At 44.8% G+C, this 21,027-nt stretch overlaps 1 protein-coding gene and 1 long non-coding RNA gene across 10 annotated transcripts in view; one reads left to right on the top strand and one right to left on the bottom strand.

Annotated features, from left to right (window-relative positions):
• The window catches only part of Tenm2 (teneurin transmembrane protein 2), a 1,226,262-nt gene that overhangs the window by 965,980 nt on the left and 239,255 nt on the right, over positions 1-21,027 (top strand).
• Positions 6,779-8,928, bottom strand: LOC108352204 (uncharacterized). Its single transcript, XR_015631526.1, has 2 exons — positions 8,834-8,928; positions 6,779-8,096 (listed from the first exon to the last, which is right to left on the bottom strand). It is a non-coding gene; the product is annotated as an uncharacterized LOC108352204 (long non-coding RNA).

The raw sequence follows: 21,027 nt of genomic DNA, 5'->3' as shown, positions 1-21,027 counted from the left end.
ATTTTCTATGGAAACTAAAAGCCTACCGTGTGTTTAAAGTTGCCACACTTGAAAATTGATATGTTGAGACTCACACTGATGAAGCCTGCTTTCTCAGGCTGCTATTTTGTGTACTCTCTCATCTCAAAAAGTAGAACAGGTTTTGGAAAAACATAAAGAACACGACAGCAAGTGACGAGAATCCGACGCTCGCCTGGCAGCCTTTGTGAGGATGCATGGGGTTTAGGAAAGTTGCCCGGCCCCCTCGCTCACACCCGTGGCTCCTGGGCTATCTGGAGAGAGGGGAGAGCCTCACCTGCGTGACTTGCAAGTCACGAGGTTGCCTCCTGTTATCCAAGTGGCAGAATGCCAAGTATTAAATCTGAGCGGTCCAACAAATAGCATTTCCATCTAACCCCCTGTCCCCAGATGGTCCAAAAGAAGGAAGAGCTGCTCACAAATAAGTCAGGGGACCCAGTTAGGCATTATCTGTTCCGATTGTATAGCCGAGGGTTCATCTAATAGATATGCTAATGTGCTCTTAACCGGATAATAAAGTCCTGTCAGCGCTTACACGCCAGCGAGTCTTTGGCAGTGGGATTGTCATTTCATAGCTGTACTCCTGATTTCAGAGGGCCTGTCAATTTACAGGAAGAAAATTAAGTCATTCATTAGCTGGGCCTCTATCACCGCAGCCACATGTAACGTTTGTACCTCATGTTTGACATTGGGCATAAGTGAGTTCTGCTTCTGAAAAGGGAGTGGCTTCTTTAAGAACACGCGCATGCAGTTTCAAGGGCCTGCGCCCAGACTCTTCTGCATGGTCAGTAGCGATGCCAACCCTGCCTTGCTGTCCTCCCAAGATCCCTGCCCAAAGTCCAAGGAGTGGCCAACGCTTGCCATTTCCGCCTTGTTGGGTAAGAATGAGAGCAAAAGAGAAAAGCCAGCTCTGACTTTGTACAGTGTGCTCAAGCAAAACCAGGGAGGGACAGACACAACTGAAAGTCTGTCCTACAAGGATTACAGGGGACCAATACTAGTGTCACCTTCTGGGCCAGGGTTCAGTCCCTACAAAGACATGTTGATTGGCTGACCACGCTTCATCTCCTGTCATCTCCAAGTTGCGGCCCTTCTCACTGTCTCTGAGGCAGTTAAAACTGCCAGCAACCATCACATCTACAACTCACAAAAGGCTTTTAAAAAATGTTTCCCGTGATGCTGGGGATCAACCATGTGGTAGGCAAATGCTCTACCTCGGAGCATGTCCTGGGCCTCTCTTCCTGTGGTAGCCAGGCCCACAGACTCTCCACGGCGAGCTTTTGAATCCCTCATTTCTTCAGCCTTGTCTATTTCTTCCTTTCCCCAGTCACTGGGCCCAGTTCTTAATACGTCCACCATAAGTGTCCTTTCCTTCTGTATCCAGTCTGTAGCATCATTGTAGAAGTCATTGTCCTACTGCGGTTACCACACAGCAGATGACGTGACAGAAGATGCGTCAGAGAGGCCAGGTATGGAATACGTACCCTGTGCTCTGCATACAACCACGTGACTGTCTATGCCCATGCGGTTTGGTATTCCTGGCCCTTAGTTTCTCCTCCAACCAAACAGAAACATAACATCTGTTTACGAAGAGATGCTTCAAGCTGAGACGGAGAGAGACCTCAGCAGTTAAGAGCATGTGCTAGTTTTACAAAGGACCCAGGTTTGGTTCTCAGCACCCATGCCAGGGAGTAGAGACTTATGTGTAACTCCAAATCCAGAGGATCTGAACTCTTCAGGAAGCTGTACACACATGCACATACCTACCTACATGCACACACACACACACACACACACACACACACACACACACACACACTCTCTCTCTCTCTCTCTTAAAAAATAAGACACATCTTTCTTTCAAAGATGCTTCAAGCATTAACTGAAATGATTGGCACCTATAGGATCACTCTGTCAATCTAGCACACACACGGTCAGTTGTGTCCCAGTGGGCTATGCCTCCCTGAGGGTAGAAGGTCCGTTCAACTGACTCAGTTTCTTTGCCTTCGTCTTTACTTTGTATGTTTGGGAAGACAGAAACACAGACCACCTGGTAACAATGAGCGAACAGGTCCCAATAACTTAAAACATCAGCCGGAAGATACTGTCTGATTCCAGACATTCAGAAACATGAGAGATGATCCAAATCTTAATGGTTGCCACGTGAGGCCCTGGCACACACTGGAGGCTCAGCTATGCGGCTATTGTAACTACTGTATTAGTTCTTACTCTGTAGGCCAAGTCTAGTAAGGATAAACTAGGCTTGGGAGCCCATAGATCCCACAGCGGTGGGCTAGCCCTGCCTTGCTTGTAAAAGGCAATCAAATATTTGTCGAATTAATGAGTTCTGCTCAGGATTAGATCGGAACTGGATCATTTGTGGCAACTCCTTTCCAAGTACCCCAAATCCCTAATCCCTGGTTTCGCCTGTCCTGTTCATGTGAAAGGTTTCTGGCTTCCTGACATTGTAACAGCCATCGTGGCGGTCCCAAAATGCATTTCATGTTAGCATTTAGGCAACGGGGACGTTGGGGAGGCCGTTGAAAGCTGTACTTCTGGAAGCTTTCATCCAGAAGTCTGAGCCTCACTGCGAGGGAGAGCACGGCCGCCTCCGTGAAGCTAGGAAGTGTTTCTGTCTGGCAGATAGCCACTGTTTGGCATTCACACTACAAAGGCAGAGCAGAATTCAGCAGGAGTTCAAGGTGAGGGAGCAAATAACAGCATTAATCTGAAAGTCTGTTTGCTGTTGCCCCCTAAATGAGGATGCGTAGAGGAATGAGAGCAGTCGCGATGAGGCACCAGATAGAGAAAAGAACTATTATATGGCGAGTTGGGCCTGTGCACACGACCCATATACAGTCCTTTGTGCACTGAGATGCCCTGCTCGGCTATGTAGCCTCCCTCATAAGACAGAGATCTGACCCAAAGCCAACTCCCCAAACATATGTATTTCTCTTAAGGTCACCTTAAAGCAGACTTCTCATGTCTGCCAGGGGAAATTCTATTACCTTAAAATTCATATTTTGATTGTGATGAGCAAATAGGAAGAGATTGCACCGGAGCCCTCTTATCAAACAAATCATTCCATAGATTGATATCTCATTGCAAGAGCCTCCGTATTAGGAACAAACAGCCCATCAACTATATTAATACACTTAGTACCTCCCGTAAAAAGAGGAGAGTGCATTACACGGGCTGCTAATTTTATTTTTTATATCACCAACTTTTTGGCCTCAAGTAAATATTAAGACGTATCAGAAAGCTTTAACAGCCTGGTTATGAATTGGTATTAAAAAATTTTGGGTGGGAGGGGACAGGAAAAAAAAATCCTATCCTCCTCTCTTATAACCAGAGAGAAATTTATAAAAAATGGAACATGCAGCGTATTTCAAAAGCTTTTTGCTGCTCAAAAACAAAGGTATGGGTAAGAAGGGAGGGGGAACTTTGCCCCTGTCTTTGCAAGTCTTTTCATCATGGTTTTCTTCACAGCTGCTAGGGAAGGCCCTTCCCTTGGGCTGGGTTTTCAGTCAAGTTAGGTCATTTGTGGGAAGATTTGTGCAAACACGTTTGCCTCTCCCCTGGGGACTGCGATCTTTAGAAAAGAAGGACATATTACCTTACTTTTGCCTGGGCGGCCATGATGCAATTCTCTCCGTTTGCTGACTTATATTACACCATAAGCGCTTTAAAGTCACCTTAATGAAGTTTAGATTAGACGGGCTTCTGTTCCCCAGAGAGAAGGGAGTGGCAAGCAAGCCCATCGCCTCCTGTTCTTCAGGCCCCAATAAACGCATTGAAATCCTTCCAGGAAGTTCGGAAGTGCCTGGGAATTAGATGCATTTAAAAAAAACTGGTTTTAAAGCTACTTTATGTCCTAAATTTTATCACCATAGACTTCTGGGGGGAATTAGCTAAATTTAGAGTATGTGTATTTAAATTTTCTTTTAATAACAAGACTTCCAGACTTCCTGAATCTCGAGAGAATTGTGGGGTTACTCTCTTTCCAAAGGGGAGAAGAAATCTTATAATGTTGTATGCTAATATTATGTATTACTAATTTATGTTAATCTAAAATTTATTAGGAGCATGTCTATAGACTTACGTTTGTGAGTTTGTGGCCTTTCCATTGATCATGAAATTTTATTTTGCCAAGTGATTGATTGGTAATGCAGTGTTCAGGAATCTGCTGACCAATCCCAGAATCAGGGACATTTTTATTTGACTTTTCTCTGTTCATCACAAGCAACCCCATAAAAGTGTACAGTTAATAGGAAGGTTTAAAAGGCCTGGGGTAAGTTATGTTTTGCATAAGTGACTGGAAGTCTAATGTTAATCAGGCACATAACAGTGATAAAAGGCGTGGGTTTCCTATTTCTCAGGAACGTCAGGGGACAGAAGCTGTACTAAAAAGCTTTTTATTAACTTATTGGTATGAGTCAATGGTCCATCATCATCTGTTTTCTTTCCCTGAAAGGTGGATTGCACTGAAAGTGAGGACATTTGTGTCTCTTTCTGTCTAGTCTGTTATCGAATGACAACGTTGTCACCTCCCTTCCAAATTTTAAATTTTTAAATCATCCAAACAAACAAAAACCTGGCCTCTAGTTATCTTTCACTTCTTGAGACATCAGAAGTACAAAGTCCAGAGCCAAAAAAAAAAGGGGGGGACTCATATCAAAGAGGATGATGGGAGAAGTTTAAGAACCAAAGGAAAAATGCATGGACTCTGAATAGAACTAATTAGAAGCATTAAGTCAACAATGAAGACTATGAAATTCTAGATCAAGGACGGTAAAATATGGAGAAACTAGAAGAGTATAGAGGACTGGCTCCCAGCCTACCAGATTACCTGTAATACTCCTCACAATGCCTTAAATCGGTCATCCAACCAATGTGCCGAGAAGAAAAGCAGCCATTGAGAACAGAGGTGATGTTCCGCCCCCTCATCTGACACCATTAAGTTTTTGGCTCCCTCATGAACTACTGAGATAAACAATAGTGGACAGCATCACATTTATCCAAATAACCCAGAAAGCTACCATGCTGGAGGAAATTGAGTTTATAGACACGGCAGGCTCTTGCCTAATAGATGAGAGTAATGTGTGTAATGCCGACCATCAATCTATATTTCAAATATATTATGAAGGGGACTCTGAAGAATAACTCATCCTGCAAAACCGTTTTGCACTGAGGGTGGTTTATCTTCCACTGGGTCTAATTGATATCTATGTAATTCAGCTACAGCCCTCGCTACTGAGAATGATGCAAAGGAAAGAAAGAACCGATATGACTCTTAGTCCCTAGGGGAGCACCGAAAGGTTGGGGGTTCCCAAATCACATTCACCTTCAGATCCGGTGTCTTAGGATGTCCCTGTGAAGCCAGACAGTAGGCGTATTTATACTTTGTAATCACGTGACCACATCCCCAAGTGTCTACAACCCTATTCAAATGTCAACAAGAGCTGGAGGAGAACCATTCTAGACCAGGTCCTTTCTTTGCCTCACTTTGCTTATCTCCGCGGCACTAAATGAATGTCTACTAGACTCACTGAAAGTCGCCCTTCAACATAGCCTCCCAATGCAATGCAGGGAATGAAGGAACTGCCATTGCTTAAGCAGGTCTTTTTATCCTAACTGGACCACACTGACAGCTCCTCACTGCTTGGTCATGATATAGCAAGAGGCTGAGGACATTAATGGAGAAAAGAGGGGAGATGAGTGTCTCTATCTGGCCCAGGTAAACAGGCTCACTCCAGTTCACGCTGCCTTCACAGCTCTGACAAACCCTGTCCTCAACGTTCAGAAACTTATTTTTTAATTTATGTGGGTTTGGTAGACCCATAAAGGATTATGTGAGTTCATGGGATGGAGTGAATTCAGTGTATACACTAAGAAATTATCAAATGGGCACAGTTCTCATTTCCCTCCTTAAACATTTATCATTCTTTTATGGGAATGTTGGGGGCCCTCACGCACCTCTTTTCTGGTTCTTTACTAAGTATCCTATAAATCGTTACAAATTACAGCTACCTTGGTATGCTGTGAAACCCCACAACTTCTTCCTCCAAAATATTCCCATTCCCACTATCTCTTTCTTCCCCTGTGTCCCCTCCATGTGCACATTTCATGAAACCTTTAACTGGGAAATTTGGTGTGGCTTCTGGGGAGCAGCTTCCTGTCCTGCTTGCATCTGTTCCATCCCTCTCAGTGTTTGTTGGCATCGGAACAGATAGAGATGGTACTGCCTCCTCTGTCCCGTCCCCTGTCCCAAACACTGCACCATTAACCATCTTTGAGCAAAGTCCACATTCATCCTTTCTGTCATATTTAATTTTTGAAAGTAATATACAGAGTAAGAAGAGACCATGGAGTTAATTTCATTTGGGGCTTTTTAAAAATCTACTGCTCTTTTGAGCTGTGGCTTTCTCTCAGCCTCCGGCTCCCACCCCAACCTTCTTTCTCCCTACAGTCACTGGGGTAAAGGTACTGCCTAAGGCCCTATGGTCCTGACCCTGTCTTGGAAGAAATGTCTTCATTTCTTTTGTGAGGATGTGCCTGCTGACTGCATGGTGTTTTATTCTTCTCTTCAAAACTGACAGGAGTTAAGCCTCCCGGAAAGGTCGGCTGACCACACAGAGATGATAGTTGTATTGTAATGAAACACTGATGGCTTGTTTTAATGTCAGAGGGAAATGGGAGAGTGGGACCAAAGAAAGAGCCCAGATTAGATTTGCCTTGAAGGAAGAAAAATTGTCTGATGTGTTTTTATGACTGTGGGATTTATTAAACAGCAGTGTGCCAAGCCAAGGGAGAGCTCTGTCACAGCATGGGAAAAACAAAAACCAACAAAAAGACACCACAAACAACAACAACAAAAGCCTGAGCTCACACAGAAGCCAATGTCCCCTTGTCAGTTTTACCTATACCCTTTGGAATTCTTTCTTTGGCATACATTGCCTGCTACCACACTTTACCCACCTTCCCCAATTTTTACTTTGCCTGTGACTCTCATGTGATATCCAAATTAGAGAGGGGGGGGAGGGAGAGAGAACCCACAAACTGGGGAAGTACCAGAGTGGATGGAATTGGCTCTAAGCCTGTAGCATCTCACATTTCGAAACTCACTCACCAGGAAGGGTATTACACAGCAAGCATTTTGTTGGAAGAGCTTGTGTGGGAGTCTGTTGGTGAAAATGTAAAGACAGAGGAAGAGAAGCTAGGCGTGAACCGAAGAAACACGGAAAGGGTTCTTGTCTTCTGTGAGGAATGCCGTCAAGTCTGGGCCGATATTTCAGTCTAATGATGGGCCAAGGGGGTACAGGCCCTCATGGAGGGGAATGTTTTATATGCAAATGAGAAGAAAGTATAGTGAGAAAAAGCAGGATTCAGAAGAAGGGGAAGATGATGTGAAAGAGTGTGCTTTGTGTAGTCAGAATGTGTGTGTGTGTAATATATGATTGTATAGTTATGTACATATACAGATACATATATGTATATACATGTACAAACATATGTGTAAATATATGTATGCATACATATTTTTCCATAGAAATAGGCAAACAGGAAGAACCAAGTGCAGACGTAGGGAAGCAGTAATTTCCATTGGTTCCATAGAACAAGAAAGAACCACATGTTCACCAGTAGCCTTGCAGATAAAGGGACGCTTACTTCATGGTCAGTTCAGAAAATCCTTTGACTGAGATGAAGCCGGCTCTTATTTTTCCGCTGGAAGATGAGGCCATGGTTTTAGTCCATCTGTTCGCAGTCCTGTCCTTGGCACCCTAAAAGATTCTGCCCATTTATCTTCAGAAACCCGGGGGATAGAGAGGGGGGTATGCATGCTGAGGTGAGGGTTAAAGCCCATGGCCAGCAAGGATTAAGTCGATCCAGATCCTCCCAATCTCCACTGCACCATCACAGAAAAGTCTGTGGGAGGGTCGCCATGGTGTCTTGATGGAAGGGTTTCCACTTGTGCATAAAGATTCTCCAGGTAGCAAAGAATTTCGACTTGAGGCTTTAATGCCTTTGAATGCACATCAAGAATAACACTGACATGCTTTCACCGCAGCCTTGGAATCCTAAAATAAATAATAGAAAAATTGTGATTTAAAATATAATTCCAAATACTAACTGGGCCCCGCTGCCTAGATGAGTAATAAGCTTCAATAAATGTGTGACAGGCACAAGGCTCTTCAGTATGAAGAGTAGTGAGGGCTCAGAAATAGAAATAGGTTTTTCATTACATGAGGGATTATGTTCGGCCTGACTGTGGAACCTGTTCAGCGGGGCCTCAGCTGCATCCTCCGCCTGCGGTCGTATTAACCAGTAATAGTAAAAGGGGTGCCGTGCTGCCCAAGAACAGCGATTTGTTTTAGGGAGGAGAAAAAGGTCGCTCTCTCCTGCTTTAGTCGGGGATTACCATTGTTTACCACACACTTTCCCTTAAACTCCTATTCGGCCGCGCTAATGAGCTGCAATCTGAGCTGGTTCCACCCGGGTGCCTGCTGAAATGTGTGAGTCAGACAGCAGAATGGTCGGCGATACTTCTCAGGACCGGCGTGGGTTTGCCCACACCGGCTCACAAAGGCCCTGTCGTAGGGATGTTTTAAATGTCATAGGAAGTTTTCACTTTCGGTTTCAAGCAAAACAACCTTGCGTCTGAGCTTTCCGAGGTCAGTGTCTGAAAATGCACCCTTTTCTCCGGGCTTCCGGACCGACAGGGTTCCTGGAGAAACTATGCAAGCCATCGGACCAAAGAGGTTCTGGGGTCCCCAAAATGAGTGCCATTTGAGGTTTCAGAAGGGTTTAGGAATACCTATGGTAAGGAGGGTGGATTATCAAGCTGAGAAAGCCTTTCTTTTTCACACACCAATGGGGAGTTCTTCTTTCCACCACCAAGGACCCTTGTTTGCCTGGAAACCTTCTCAGTTCTCACTGTGAGGCCCACGTGGGTAATGGGGCCCTCCAATGAGGAAAACCTGAATTTGCATAAGCAAGTTCCTCAACCCTAGTTAACTGAGTGCTCATGGGAAAGTAGATTGAATTCCCTGAGTTTTGTTTTACTTAACAAGAAGGAATGGTGACAGTGACAGTGATGGTGTGGTTCTCATAGTTATCCAATGCAAAGTTTAAAGCAGATATTGATTTCTTTTTAAATTATTTTTGCTTGGTACATAATGTCATTAGAGGGGAGAAAACACAAAGTTGGAATTTGGGAATTTGGCTGTTAGAATCCAGAAAAGAGGAGAAACCCCCTGTAGCTGAGGATGACTGGGCAGAAGAGGGCACAGTTTAGCTCAGTCCTGGGAAAATAGATAAAGTGAAACCAGGAATCGACCTAGAAGCCCTTCAGACGGCAACACAAAAACGGGGGAAGGTGAGAGACTAAAATTAGTCAGGAAGGAGTGGCCATGTGGACAACTGACTGACGAGGCCAGTTAAAAAGGGGAGTGGAGATAGAATGCCACCAGATGATAGATGGTCTTGAAATCTGGCAGGAGGTTTAATTTGATTAATTTGGCAGTGGGGAGGTACTCTAAGTTCATAAGTGAGAATGTAATGTGATAAAATTATGACATGATTTCATGTCAATTACCTGCTAGAGGCTCCATAAATATTTATTTACTAATTGATTGAGGATTCAGGGTAGATTGGGGAATGGGAGGGGAGAGGAGGCAGGGAGACTTCTCAGAAGGTGCTGGCTGTATATGTGTGGTAGTGATGGCCCAAGAAAGAGAAGACACTGCAAACATTGAGTTTCAGAGAGACTCCGAGAGAGGTTGCTTCCAACCAAGGAAAATCTGGGTTAAAATACATTTTGTTTTATGTTGACTCGGGAGCTGAAGAAGAGAGAATTTTATAATACATCTTCCAGGGTTTTTTTTTTATTATTAATTATTATTGTCAGAAAAGGAGAAGTCTGAAAAATTAAAAATTAACACACAATCTTTAAATCACCACTCACTTTTCTAAAAGCACGGTTGGCCGAAGCATTTTTTTTATTGCTATGTAATTCTACCAGGGCTGGCTGGAAGCCATTCTTTTTTAATGCACTCAGTAAATCTCTGTGCGGTTTCTTTATTATGAGAGAGCCCTTTGATCCAATGAAACCCATCAAGACCCCTTCTGAGGCATTCACTTTGGATTTTGTATGAGCGTCTGTAGAGGAAAAGAAGGGCAGAACTAAGCTAAAACCAAACTCCAAAAGGCTAACGAAATTCCGCCATCACACAGGCCTTGTATGTAATGCAGATCTTGGAAACCGAGAAGCAGCACTGGGCTGTACCCACTGAAGTGCAGCATACTCATTTATAAATAGAAAACGCACCCCGAGACTTGAAGGCACTTGCCTTTTCAGATGCAGGCTGTGGTCAGGAGAGGCTGTACCATTGCCCTGTTTGATTCAGGGCAAGGCAGCTGACAGATGAAAAATCTTAAAAGACGAAACTTGCCTTTTGATCCGCTGGTTGGGAGCGGGTTGGAAATGATGACGAATCTGCTACCTGTGCACCCGTAAGAGCAGCTTTTGACTCTAAGGCCTCTGCCCTGTGTCTGCAAATGAAGCTGATTCACCATACCCAGGCAGAAGGGGGGAGATGGATGGAGTTGGTTATGGCTTTGTGGATCTGGGCAGAGAGGGCTAGACATCGGGGAATGAGCCTTTGACCCTCTCCCTCCACCTCCCCCTGCTCCTCACTGAGGGTTCCATTTATTTTCTGTGCTTTAACATTTGACTGAAGTGTATGAAGAGCCCTCTCAGATGTTAGGTGCCCAGAGTCAAGCGTAAACCAGCACGTTCACCTGGGGAGTTTGAGGATCCGTCTCTAAACTAACCAAGGTAATTTAGGCTCTGGACGCACTTCAGTTTGTGCCATCCAGATCCGCCGTGCGGATGATCCTAAATTTAGTCTGTAATTGTGTCTCTGTGCTTTCTTTCTCTCTCCATCCTTTTTGCACCTCTTCAAATCTCCTCTTTGCTGCAGGGGATCAGGAAGCTAGCCTTGGCCATGAAGCTAGGCATCCTATTTCTGCCTGGCTTTTTTTTTTGTTCAGAGTGACGCCATATTGCTAGTAGCACCATGATTTATGCAGGGTACCACACCATTCACGGTATATAGCGTCCTGAACCAGTAACCATTTCCAACCTCAGTGAAGACCAAAGTCAAACGCCTACCTCCTGTATTTGGCCATGCATAAGAGGCCATAATATTTGATAAACTCAACCCTACAGCCTGCATGGTTTCCTGGCAGAGACATCATCCCTGGGGTTAGATGTTACATCTATGGAAGGCATAGTCAATTTTATGTTATATTTAAATATAGTAGCTCATCGGGCAGGATAGACAATCACAGCATAACTATGTTGTGTCTTGTACTGACAACACTCTGAAACCCTCTTTAAAAAAAACAAAGGGAACCTACTTCCAGGGATTCAGAGATAGCATGAGGGTTGTAAGATATCCAGATGAAGTTTAGAGTGGAGTTCCGGAGTGGAGTGGATAGGCTCTTAACCACAGGTAAAGTTGTGAGAGAACAGCTCACACTGTTCTTACGGAGCAACTTGTCATTTCTCAAGTGCGTAATGAAGTAATATGTACAGTGCATTTCCATGCACAGCAGCCTCTCCCTCCGGTTTTGGCCTCTTCAGTGCATCACAGTGTAGCAACTGAGTCTCTTAGAACAGCCGTCTTAAAACCGAGGGCTCCCCCAGAAGACCCAGCAAGAAATGTAGATGAGTATCGCCTCCAAGACCGCATATGTATGACTGAAAGGGGATTCTGGCCAATGTGTGGCGCGTTCATGGAGAACTCTGAAAATTACTGAGAGCCGAGGAGAAGGAAAGCCAGGCGAAAAGGCCGCCTATCGGCTCACGCCAGTGACTAGCAAATCTTGGATGATCTCTGTATGATAGAAGCAGAGGGCTTGGTAAGCACCGTCTGTGAAATGGGAACAAATGGCCCACGAATACTCAAGTTGGAGGTCTTCCTGAACACTTGGGAGGAGGTGCCATCTCAGATGACAGCTGCTTTTCTTAGCTGCTCTTGTGCTGATCCTTTTGACCATAACAGCCTTGTATGAAAAGGATGGATGGGAACCCATAAGGCCATTTTACGGAATGTCAAGTATTTTGTCCTTTAAGTTGACTTGGTTTGAAGAGATCCTTCGCACGGATTGATGCAGTAGTCTAAATATTATCACTCCTGGCTTTGCCGTCTGGTTGGAGTAATTACAGGTCGCTTCTGCCTTTGCTCATTCGGAAGGTGGTCAAAGCCCAGGGATGTGCAAAACTACTTCTCCACTCTGGCAGCTGTGCTCCTGAACGCAGGGTTACAGTACACTGAGGACCGCTTACAAGCTGTCCCCAGTGAGATTCACCCAGCAAGATCTTTGGTATACCAGGGTTCGGTTGCCCTTCCTACTAGCTCAGTGCGTCACCACACCACCCACTTGAGAATACTGAGCAATGCCCACCGACATCATTGGGTGTCCCAGGTAGAGGATGGTAAGTAGAGGGGAGGGGTCAAGAACATTGCTGATTGTCGTGTAATCCTCAGAACACCCCTTAAGTACAAGATTACCTGACCCAAAGTATCCGTGTGCCTGCTGATTTATAATTGAATATTGTCCCCTCCCTCCCTTCACTATCACGGCTTTTAAAGGAAATCAGGAGCTTTCTTTATGCTTGGTGTTCTTTCTCATGGTCACTGTCTTAGACCTCCTTCAGTGGAGGCAAAGGGTGGTGTGAAGTCTGAAGTGGTTATTTGAACGAAGTTGGTCCACTCAGTCCTGTAAGAAGAAGGTTTAGTCCCTCCAAGTATAGGTCTACCCCAAATTTCTTTTCCATGAGATGTAGCTCAAAGCCAGCCATTTGTTAAGGACCTATTATGTTCAAAAACTCCTCATTCAATATCCAACTCATTGTCCCCCTGACTCTATCTTCCCATTTAAAATTAGAGAAAGAGACTCGGATAATTAAACGATTTGCTAAAGGCACATATAGTTGGTGCATTGGGTTTGAGGATCAGAGAGAATTAGTTCCAAAGTCCACCACATTCATCGCCATCAACTTACAAGTGTGTGATTAACCGCCTTTGCTCGATGTATTTGCTTCCCTCAGAAGTCCTTAAAAATCAACTCTTGGTGATGATGCTTTCAAAGGAGAAAGTGGAGTCTGCTTAACTGTGCACACCAGTTACCCCCATGTTAGCTGTATCCTGAGAACTAAAACATGACACATTCCTTAGCTGGGTGTGTTTTGTAGAACAATACATTTGGGACATGTGTCAAGAGAGGACACAGACAGAAGGAACTACTGGACAAAATAAAATGCACTTCGAAGCTGTGCGAAAGAGACCTCCACGGCAAGATGACCAGTGAAGACAGGTCCAGTAACTCGACAGCTGGCTCAACAGTTAAGAGTATGTACTGCTCTTGCTGGAGGCACGGTTGGTCTCCTACGTCATCCACGCACAACCTCCTGTAAATCCAGCTCCAGAGTATTTGTCGCCCCCTTCTGGCCTCTGTGGGTACCTGCACTCTTGTGCACATACCCGCCACACGCAAGCATACACATAGCTTTTTTAAAAATAAAAGTAAGTATTTTTAAAAAGAAAAGATGGTGTCCTAAAAGGAGTTCTTTCACTCATAGCTTGCAACATTGCCAGCCGTAAAAAGGTTTGCTGGGGCTAGAGAGATGACTCAGTGGTTAAGAGCACTGGCTGCTCTTCCAGAGGTCCTGCGTTCAATTCCCAGCAACCACACAGTGGCTCACAACCATCTGTAATGGGATCCAATGCCCTCTTCTAGTATGTCTGAAAATAGCTACTGGGCACTCATGCAGATAAAAATAAATAAATATTTTAAAAAACAAACAAAACAAAACTATGTGCTGGCTTGTATTAAGATGCTATTACCCTCTCATAGGTATGTGACATTGTCAGGGTCCTGTGCTGTTCATGCTCCCAGCAAGCTGGACTCTTCATGAGTCTCCACATTGCTAATGCCTGTCTTTATAAACTTCCTGTCCCCTGGTGGCTAATGTCACTCCAGAATCCGATCCATCTTTGAGGAGTAAGAAGAAAGAAGAAAGGAAAGATTAAAGTTTTATTTCGCCAGAAATAGACAAAATCGTCTTTTCCTCCAGTACACATACGAATGAAAGGCACAATCTTATGTGGCTCTCCCGAGTCAAAACTATGTCACATGGATGCCTCTTATTTCAGGAGAGGCTGGGAAAGCTTTCCTAGATCCACTGGTGGAAGGCAACAGGGGGAAAGGTGCTTGGAATTCCCCGATCCAAAACCCATCAGTTACTGATTTGAGTGATTTTATACATCTGTATCTATTTTCAGAGATGTAGAAACTTGTATAAAATGTTATACATTGTAATGTTTTTTTTACAAGTTTCTACATCTCTGAAAATAGATACAGAATAGCTACGTCTAGAAAACCTTCCTTTCATACGCCTCTAGTATGGTGGTGCTTTTGGAAGATGGTGTGTTAGTCTGCATGGGCGGCCATAGGGATACCACAGACCAAGTGACTTACAGCCAAGGGTCATTGTCTCACAGTTCTGGAACCAGAAGTCCAAGGCCAATGGGAGTCCAGTTAGGCTCCCCATAAAGGCCCCAGAGAGGAGCTGTGACGGCCTCTCTTCCGGCTCTAGTATTTCAGTGGCTTGTGACAATGCAGCTCCGTCTTTGAATAGCATCTTTGTCTATCTCTGTATCCAAATTTCCCTTTTTAATAAGGACACCGGGCAAACTAAACTGGGGCCCACCCTGAAAAGCTCATCTTAATTTTGTCGCCTGCAAAGACACTAATGGTAAAGAGGGCCACCTGCATAGGGTGTGGGGGTGAAGGATGGGAGCACAAGTGTAAAATAAAGGGTTTTTCTGAATCTGTCTTAGTGTCTCATCAGTAATTAATGATGATTAGAACATTTATTATATTCCAATAAATTCATAGTTTCTTATTTAATGGCCTTAAATAGTTCCTTATAATGGCCACATAAAGTGGAAGCTGTTATTATTTTTATCTTACAAAACAAGAAAACAAAACACAAAAACTATTCGGCAACCTGCCCAATGAGGAGTAAGGAATAAGGCCCGATATCAACTGCAGGAGGACAAACTGCTAAGCTTCTGTAGATAGTCTTAACCATAGCCTCCTCTGATACAGTAAGCTTCTCGTTCATAAATGCCATATAAGGAAGGTAGTAAGATGGCTCAGCCGGTAAAGTCGTTGCCCATGTTAAAGCTGGATACCTATGTAAGGGCCAGGAACACCTTGTAACCCTAGTGCTGGGAAGGCCAGAGGATTACTGGTGCTTACTGAACAGCTCCTCTAGCCAAAAGGGCAAGTTAGCTCTGTGATCAGTGAAGTCCTGTTTCAAAAGATAGGGAGTGAGGTGGGGGACAAAAATCTAACATTGATCTCTGAGCTCCACACATGCATGTATAGGTGCATGCGTGCACATGCCTGCGTTCACACACACACACTCACACACACACTCACTCACGCACACACTGATAAGTAGGGTAGACAAGTCGCTTTCCTTCAAGCTTAGAAGGAAAAAGCCTCCTTTGGAAAAAGCCATCCTTTGCTTCCTTCGAAACACAAATAAAACACTCCGTTCTGCACAAGGCAAAATGGTTTCCTCTTATTCAAATGCAAGGCCATCTGTGCGAAGTATTTTATTTCATCATTCATTGAAGTTCACTTAAAAGATGAAACCACCCTTAATGGAACAATGAAGTGGAAGGAGTCCCAAACTGAAAGCAAAGGACTGGAGAGTGGGGGAGGGAGACCAGTTAGTTCTTGCCACCAAGCCCTTGCCCTGAGCCTTCTGAATGAATCTACTTTTGCTCTGATAACCAGGGAGGAAGGCAGCCCCCAGAGACCAAAAGGAAGCAACACCGTTGATGGCCAAGCATCCTTGAGACTGAAGCACAGTCCTCTGCTTAGCAGCCATAGTGTTCTGGTACAAACTGGACAAACTGGTCCAGACATGGCAGTGGCTAAACAGCTCTATAATGGATCCCTCTCGCTCAAAGACAGTGGTGGTTGCTTCTTAGGGTCTTAAAAACTCTGCCACGGTCATCACTGCAACACTGCAGCTAAGCTCTACAGCAAAGTGCTTCTTATTTGAGCCAATAGAATCTTCTAGAATCAGAGGGGGGATGTATTGCACATAGAAGACCAAGGCACTTCTTATCCTAACCACGAAACTCAAGTCTGTTTAGTTTGAGTGAAGAGAGTGCTTCAGGTGGCTTCTTGTAGGCTCTCCTCAGCCTGGAGTTTGTCCACTATTTGATCACTGTTCCTCCATGTAGACGGTGGGTCAGGGGACCCTTTCCACTTTCCACTGGTTCTCTCAGTTTAGTAAACAGCCATGGGGAAAGTGCACCCTAATTTTCTCCTCATCATCCTGAAAATAAAAAACTTTCAAGTAAGAAAGGACTAATAATAGCAGTTAACATTTCCTGCACACTATTTTAAACCCTTACATCCTTCTAGAAGCAATGAGGAGAGTTGTTCCTGCTTGACAGATGGGAAAACTTAAGTCTTGGAATTTCCCAGTGACCTATCAAAGCTCCAGGAACCAGAGATAAAGGGCTTGCTTTCTATTCCTTTCCCTGTTAACTTAAAGGTGCAGCCGTGATGAAAAACAAAAACACTTACCTTCTCAGGGCCTCACTTTCCCCAAAGTAGCAAAGATCACATGCAAGGAACGCTCAGTCCATGCAGGCAATGGGCTTTGCCTGCATTGTTAACATCGAGCCACTCTGTGGATCTTGATTTTCTTTTTTTTTTTATTAAGGAAACAGGTTCATTAGTATCTTGTAGCTTGTGGAAGGCTACACAGCAAGGTTCTGGCTGAGCAAAGCATCCATGCACCTAATCATAATATTCTATGGTCTCCATATGAATGGTCCCCAAGGCCCTTCTACTCAGGATTTTCTCATTCCCTTGCTTTCTCTGATTAAGCTTAGTATCCAATACATTTTTTCCCTCCCCAGATATAGCTACGTCGATGGAGGGCTCCTGTGACATCAAGGGATGTGTGTCACTTCCATTTCACTCCCACATGACAGATGCAGGCAAAGCTGGGGTCTTAAGTTGTCTGACTGCATCGGGTTAGGGGAGCACGAGTAGCTTCGAGGTCAAGCCTCCTGGATGGGACACCCACATCCACCTGAGCTCTGTGGGCCTGACCCTAGAAACACTCACTACTCACTCGCGTTTGGCTTCAACCTCATGTGAGACGTGATGCCATAACCCCTAGCCATTTTCCCATGCTTTGGAGAGATGAGGAGGGCATTTTGTTTGGTCAGAAGCTCTGCTATCAGTCAGGATAAAACAGGGATTCCTATTCCTCTGCTTACTAGATAATAGTTTAAATAAGTTATCCCAGCCTTGAGACAGTTATGCCATTGTTAAAGAATGAATAGTAAATGTACCCACCTCCAAGGGTTGCAGCCCAGCTCAATTGGGTGGGGGAAATGGCTCAGTTGATAAAGCTCTGGAGGTGTAAGCATTAGGACCTGAGTTTTTTCCCCAGAACCCGTGTAAAAATCTGTGTGGCAATAGCGTGCACCAATAACCCCAACCCCAAGGAGGCAGAGATGGTAGGATTCCTAGGGTTCACAGGCTCAGCCAAATCGGTAACGTCCAGGGTCAGTAACTGACCCTTCTGAAAGAATAAGGTAGTGAACGATTAAGGAAGGTACCTTACGTTAATCCACCTCATTTTTCCCAAACCCAACACGGGGAGCCTCTCATCGGTCTGCTGGAGGGAGAGGAAGTGAGGCTAACGCTGTGTGAATAGCTGAGGGCTGGTTGAAGGGATTACAGGCTGTCGGGTCCGGTGAGACCTGAGTGTGGATTCGGGTCTCATTTCAGTCTCCCAGAGGTTCAGATTATCACTCTAGTGTGAAGATAGAAGTGCCCACCCTTGCCGAGTTATCATTCAGAGTAAACAAACGATAATTATGAAGGGCTTTAATATCTAATAGGACTGAGGCTGTTATTTTTAGACTGGCCAACTCATTTGCATGGGCTCTCGGTGGTGGGCTACAGGGAAGGTACAACCTGCATCTTCCCAGTGTTCTTGATGTTCATGTGTGACATTTGCATTCTGAAACCCCTTTCCCCCCTCCCCTGCAGCGTGCAGCTAGCAAGCTGCTTTTGAATCGTACCCATGGCTGTTTAATTTGTTTTGGGAAGTAAAAGATGTAGAAGAATTCTTCATCTGAGTATTCAGAAAGCCGTTTCCTCTCACTTAGCTTCTGGGACACCACGGGTTCACCCCTCGGAAAGAAGGGGTCTCAGGTGATCCTGTCACCATTCTGGTTGTCTCTGCACCATTCTGGTTGTCCCTGCAGTGGGAACAGTGGTCATTGGAGACAAGCACTTATTACATTGGGAGTATAAGGCAGAGGACAGCTTCAAGGTTCTTCGTTCCAGCCCTGCCACAAGCAGGTGAATGGCAGGTGAATCCTAGGCTCTCCCGTCCTGTCGCTTTGGTTTTCATATGCTGGCTTTGATTTATTACTTCTCCATCTTACCACTTTGTACTTTCTCATCTCTCTCCCTTCTAGACCTCCTGCTTTGTAGCCTGCTATTGGGGAAAGATGGCCTGTGTCGGTTCACACTTAAATTCTTCCTTCTGCCACATGGAGATATTAAGTGCCCGGTAACAGCTCAGATGCAGGTGTGGCGTTCATAAGAAACACGGTGTGCAAAATGGCTTTAAGATCCTCCTTCCCGTACACATGCCAGAATTACAAGACTCACTCCCTTTCCCCTCTCTGCCTGATCCTCTCTCCTCCTCCCAGCATCCTCTGCTTTCTTCTCTCTCTGAATTTATCCAGCTCATATAATTTGCCTTTTCATTTTGTGAATGGAGATAATTTGTGAATAGAAATTACTTCCAAATGTTTCAAAAATATTTTCTAAGCATTTGCTTTAACACAGTCTTAGGAGCTCCCCACTGAATCCCTCCCTGTTCTTCTCATCTTTTATAAAATAAATAAATAAATAAATAAAAAGTATTTCTAGGGAAATGGAGCCTGAGGTGGATGGGGGTTGGGGGTGGTTTGCTGTTTTTGGATCTCGTTTACTGAAAATGTTTTTGTGTTTCTAATGGCTAGAGAAACTGCAGGTAAGATTTACTGACCCCTCCCCCCACTTAGTTAGAAGAGGCCAAGGGATAATTTTATGCAAGCTCCTCCCTGTATAGGTCCAGAAAATAAGGGATACCATGGGAGGGAAAGGAGGGGGGATTCTGGGTGAGTTATGGAAGCAGAGCTCATCTGGACCTTTTGGTGAAATGTTCCTTATGTCAGTTTTTAAATGTAGACGCTTATTCTCATGGCTGAGTGATGTTCGGGCCTTGTTCTTAGTACAACCCTTCAGCAAACATTCAGAGCCTGCCCATGTCTTTAAGTGCTAACACCCTAGAGGTGATAGCCCCAGGAGGTCCCCATCACACACACGGAGTGAAAAGAAATGTGCAGTCAGTTACAGCATAAGACCACTGTGGCCACAGCAGGGTTTGATAGGCAAGAGGCAGACAGAAGGGTGAAAGAGAAGAGAGGAGAGAGGGAAAAGGAAAGGGAGAGGGAGAGGGAGAGGGAGAGGGAGAGGGAGAGGGAGAGAGAACAATTTAAAGTATCAAGGAGCACTTCTGAGAGAGGGTGGCATTGGGTTCCTCAGAGGTAGGGTACGTAAGAGTTCGGCAGCAGGACAAGGTGAAAGATGCTCATTTCAGGACTGAAGAATCCCAAGTTCATTATTTTTTAAAAGCTCAAGGAAACACAGAGGTGGTCAGGTATAATGTTTCACCCTGCCACAGTGGTTAGCACTGGAGTCAAAGGATACAGGGGAATGGAAGTATTGATGGAGATTGGGCTGGAGGGCGTTATCACAAAGATGCTTCATACACTACAAATGTGTGCTTGGGTTTGATTCCTAAGTACCATGATCCCTGCTGAGAATTCTGAGTCAAGGAGAGGACCGATCAATGAAAGCCCAGTGCAGAATGGGGGTGCAGTGGGAGCTAAGCGTGGTATTTGGAAGCCCAGAGGAAAGGAAGTTTGCTCACAATCAGGACCACAGCAAGGCGAGTAGAATGGCGAGTAGTATATTTGAGAGAGAGATTTTGGAAGGCAAAATTCAGACGTGGTCACTGATGAAATCTCGTGGAAAGGGGAAGGAAACCCTAACATAATCCAGCCAAGCTGATCAGACTCTTATTATATCCTGGACCAAGTGGCCTGGGGCTGGTTCCTGGGAGTGGAGACAGTAAGAGACATTTCCTGATGATCTGCAGCCAGTGCAGGTTAGCTGCCCTGGATGATGTCTAAGCCTCTGGGACAAGGATGTACTATTTGAATTCTATCTGAGTATGAAATGAAAAGGTGACAGCGGTGTGTGTTTAATAAACTCTGCTGCTTTAATTGTCGCCAAATGATGCTTTTGAGAACAGTAGGTGTTAAGAGATAGAAAAGGCTTAAAGGCGCATACTTCCCATCGCTTGAGGTGCTACTCTCTACCCGTGTGTGATGTGACTGCCTAAGAGTTCTGAGCAGTGACCACACACGTAACTGACACCAATCTGAAAGCAAGCTGTGGGTTTCTATTCATGCAACAGGGTTATATATTAGGGTCTCTGCAGAGCACGACCCATGTTAAGCATTAGGGCTAGGCTTAAGGTAGTCATGGATTAAACTGTTAGGCTAACATCAGGGTGAGGTTTGGGAAATAGTGAGGCTACACACACCAGATCTGTCCTGTGTAATGTTAACCCAGATGTACCTTGTCATACCGGCAGCCTGTGGCCAACATGCATCCCAGGAGAGCTACGGTGTACTCCGATGCATTTATAGATTCTAACATCGTGTCACAATGTCAAAAGCTAGGACACCTCTGATATGGTTTCCCTACCCCAAAACATATTTCATTACTAAAGACAGAGCCTTGAGGTGCAAGGCAATGCCCAAGCCT

The sequence above is a fragment of the Rattus norvegicus genome, chromosome 10, assembly GCF_021556685.1.
Source record: "Rattus norvegicus strain SHRSP/BbbUtx chromosome 10, alternate assembly SHRSP_T2T, whole genome shotgun sequence".
NCBI classification, from domain to species: domain Eukaryota; kingdom Metazoa; phylum Chordata; class Mammalia; order Rodentia; family Muridae; genus Rattus; species Rattus norvegicus.
Note: the sequence above shows the minus strand (reverse complement) of the source record. Positions and strands in the feature narration are given on the sequence as shown.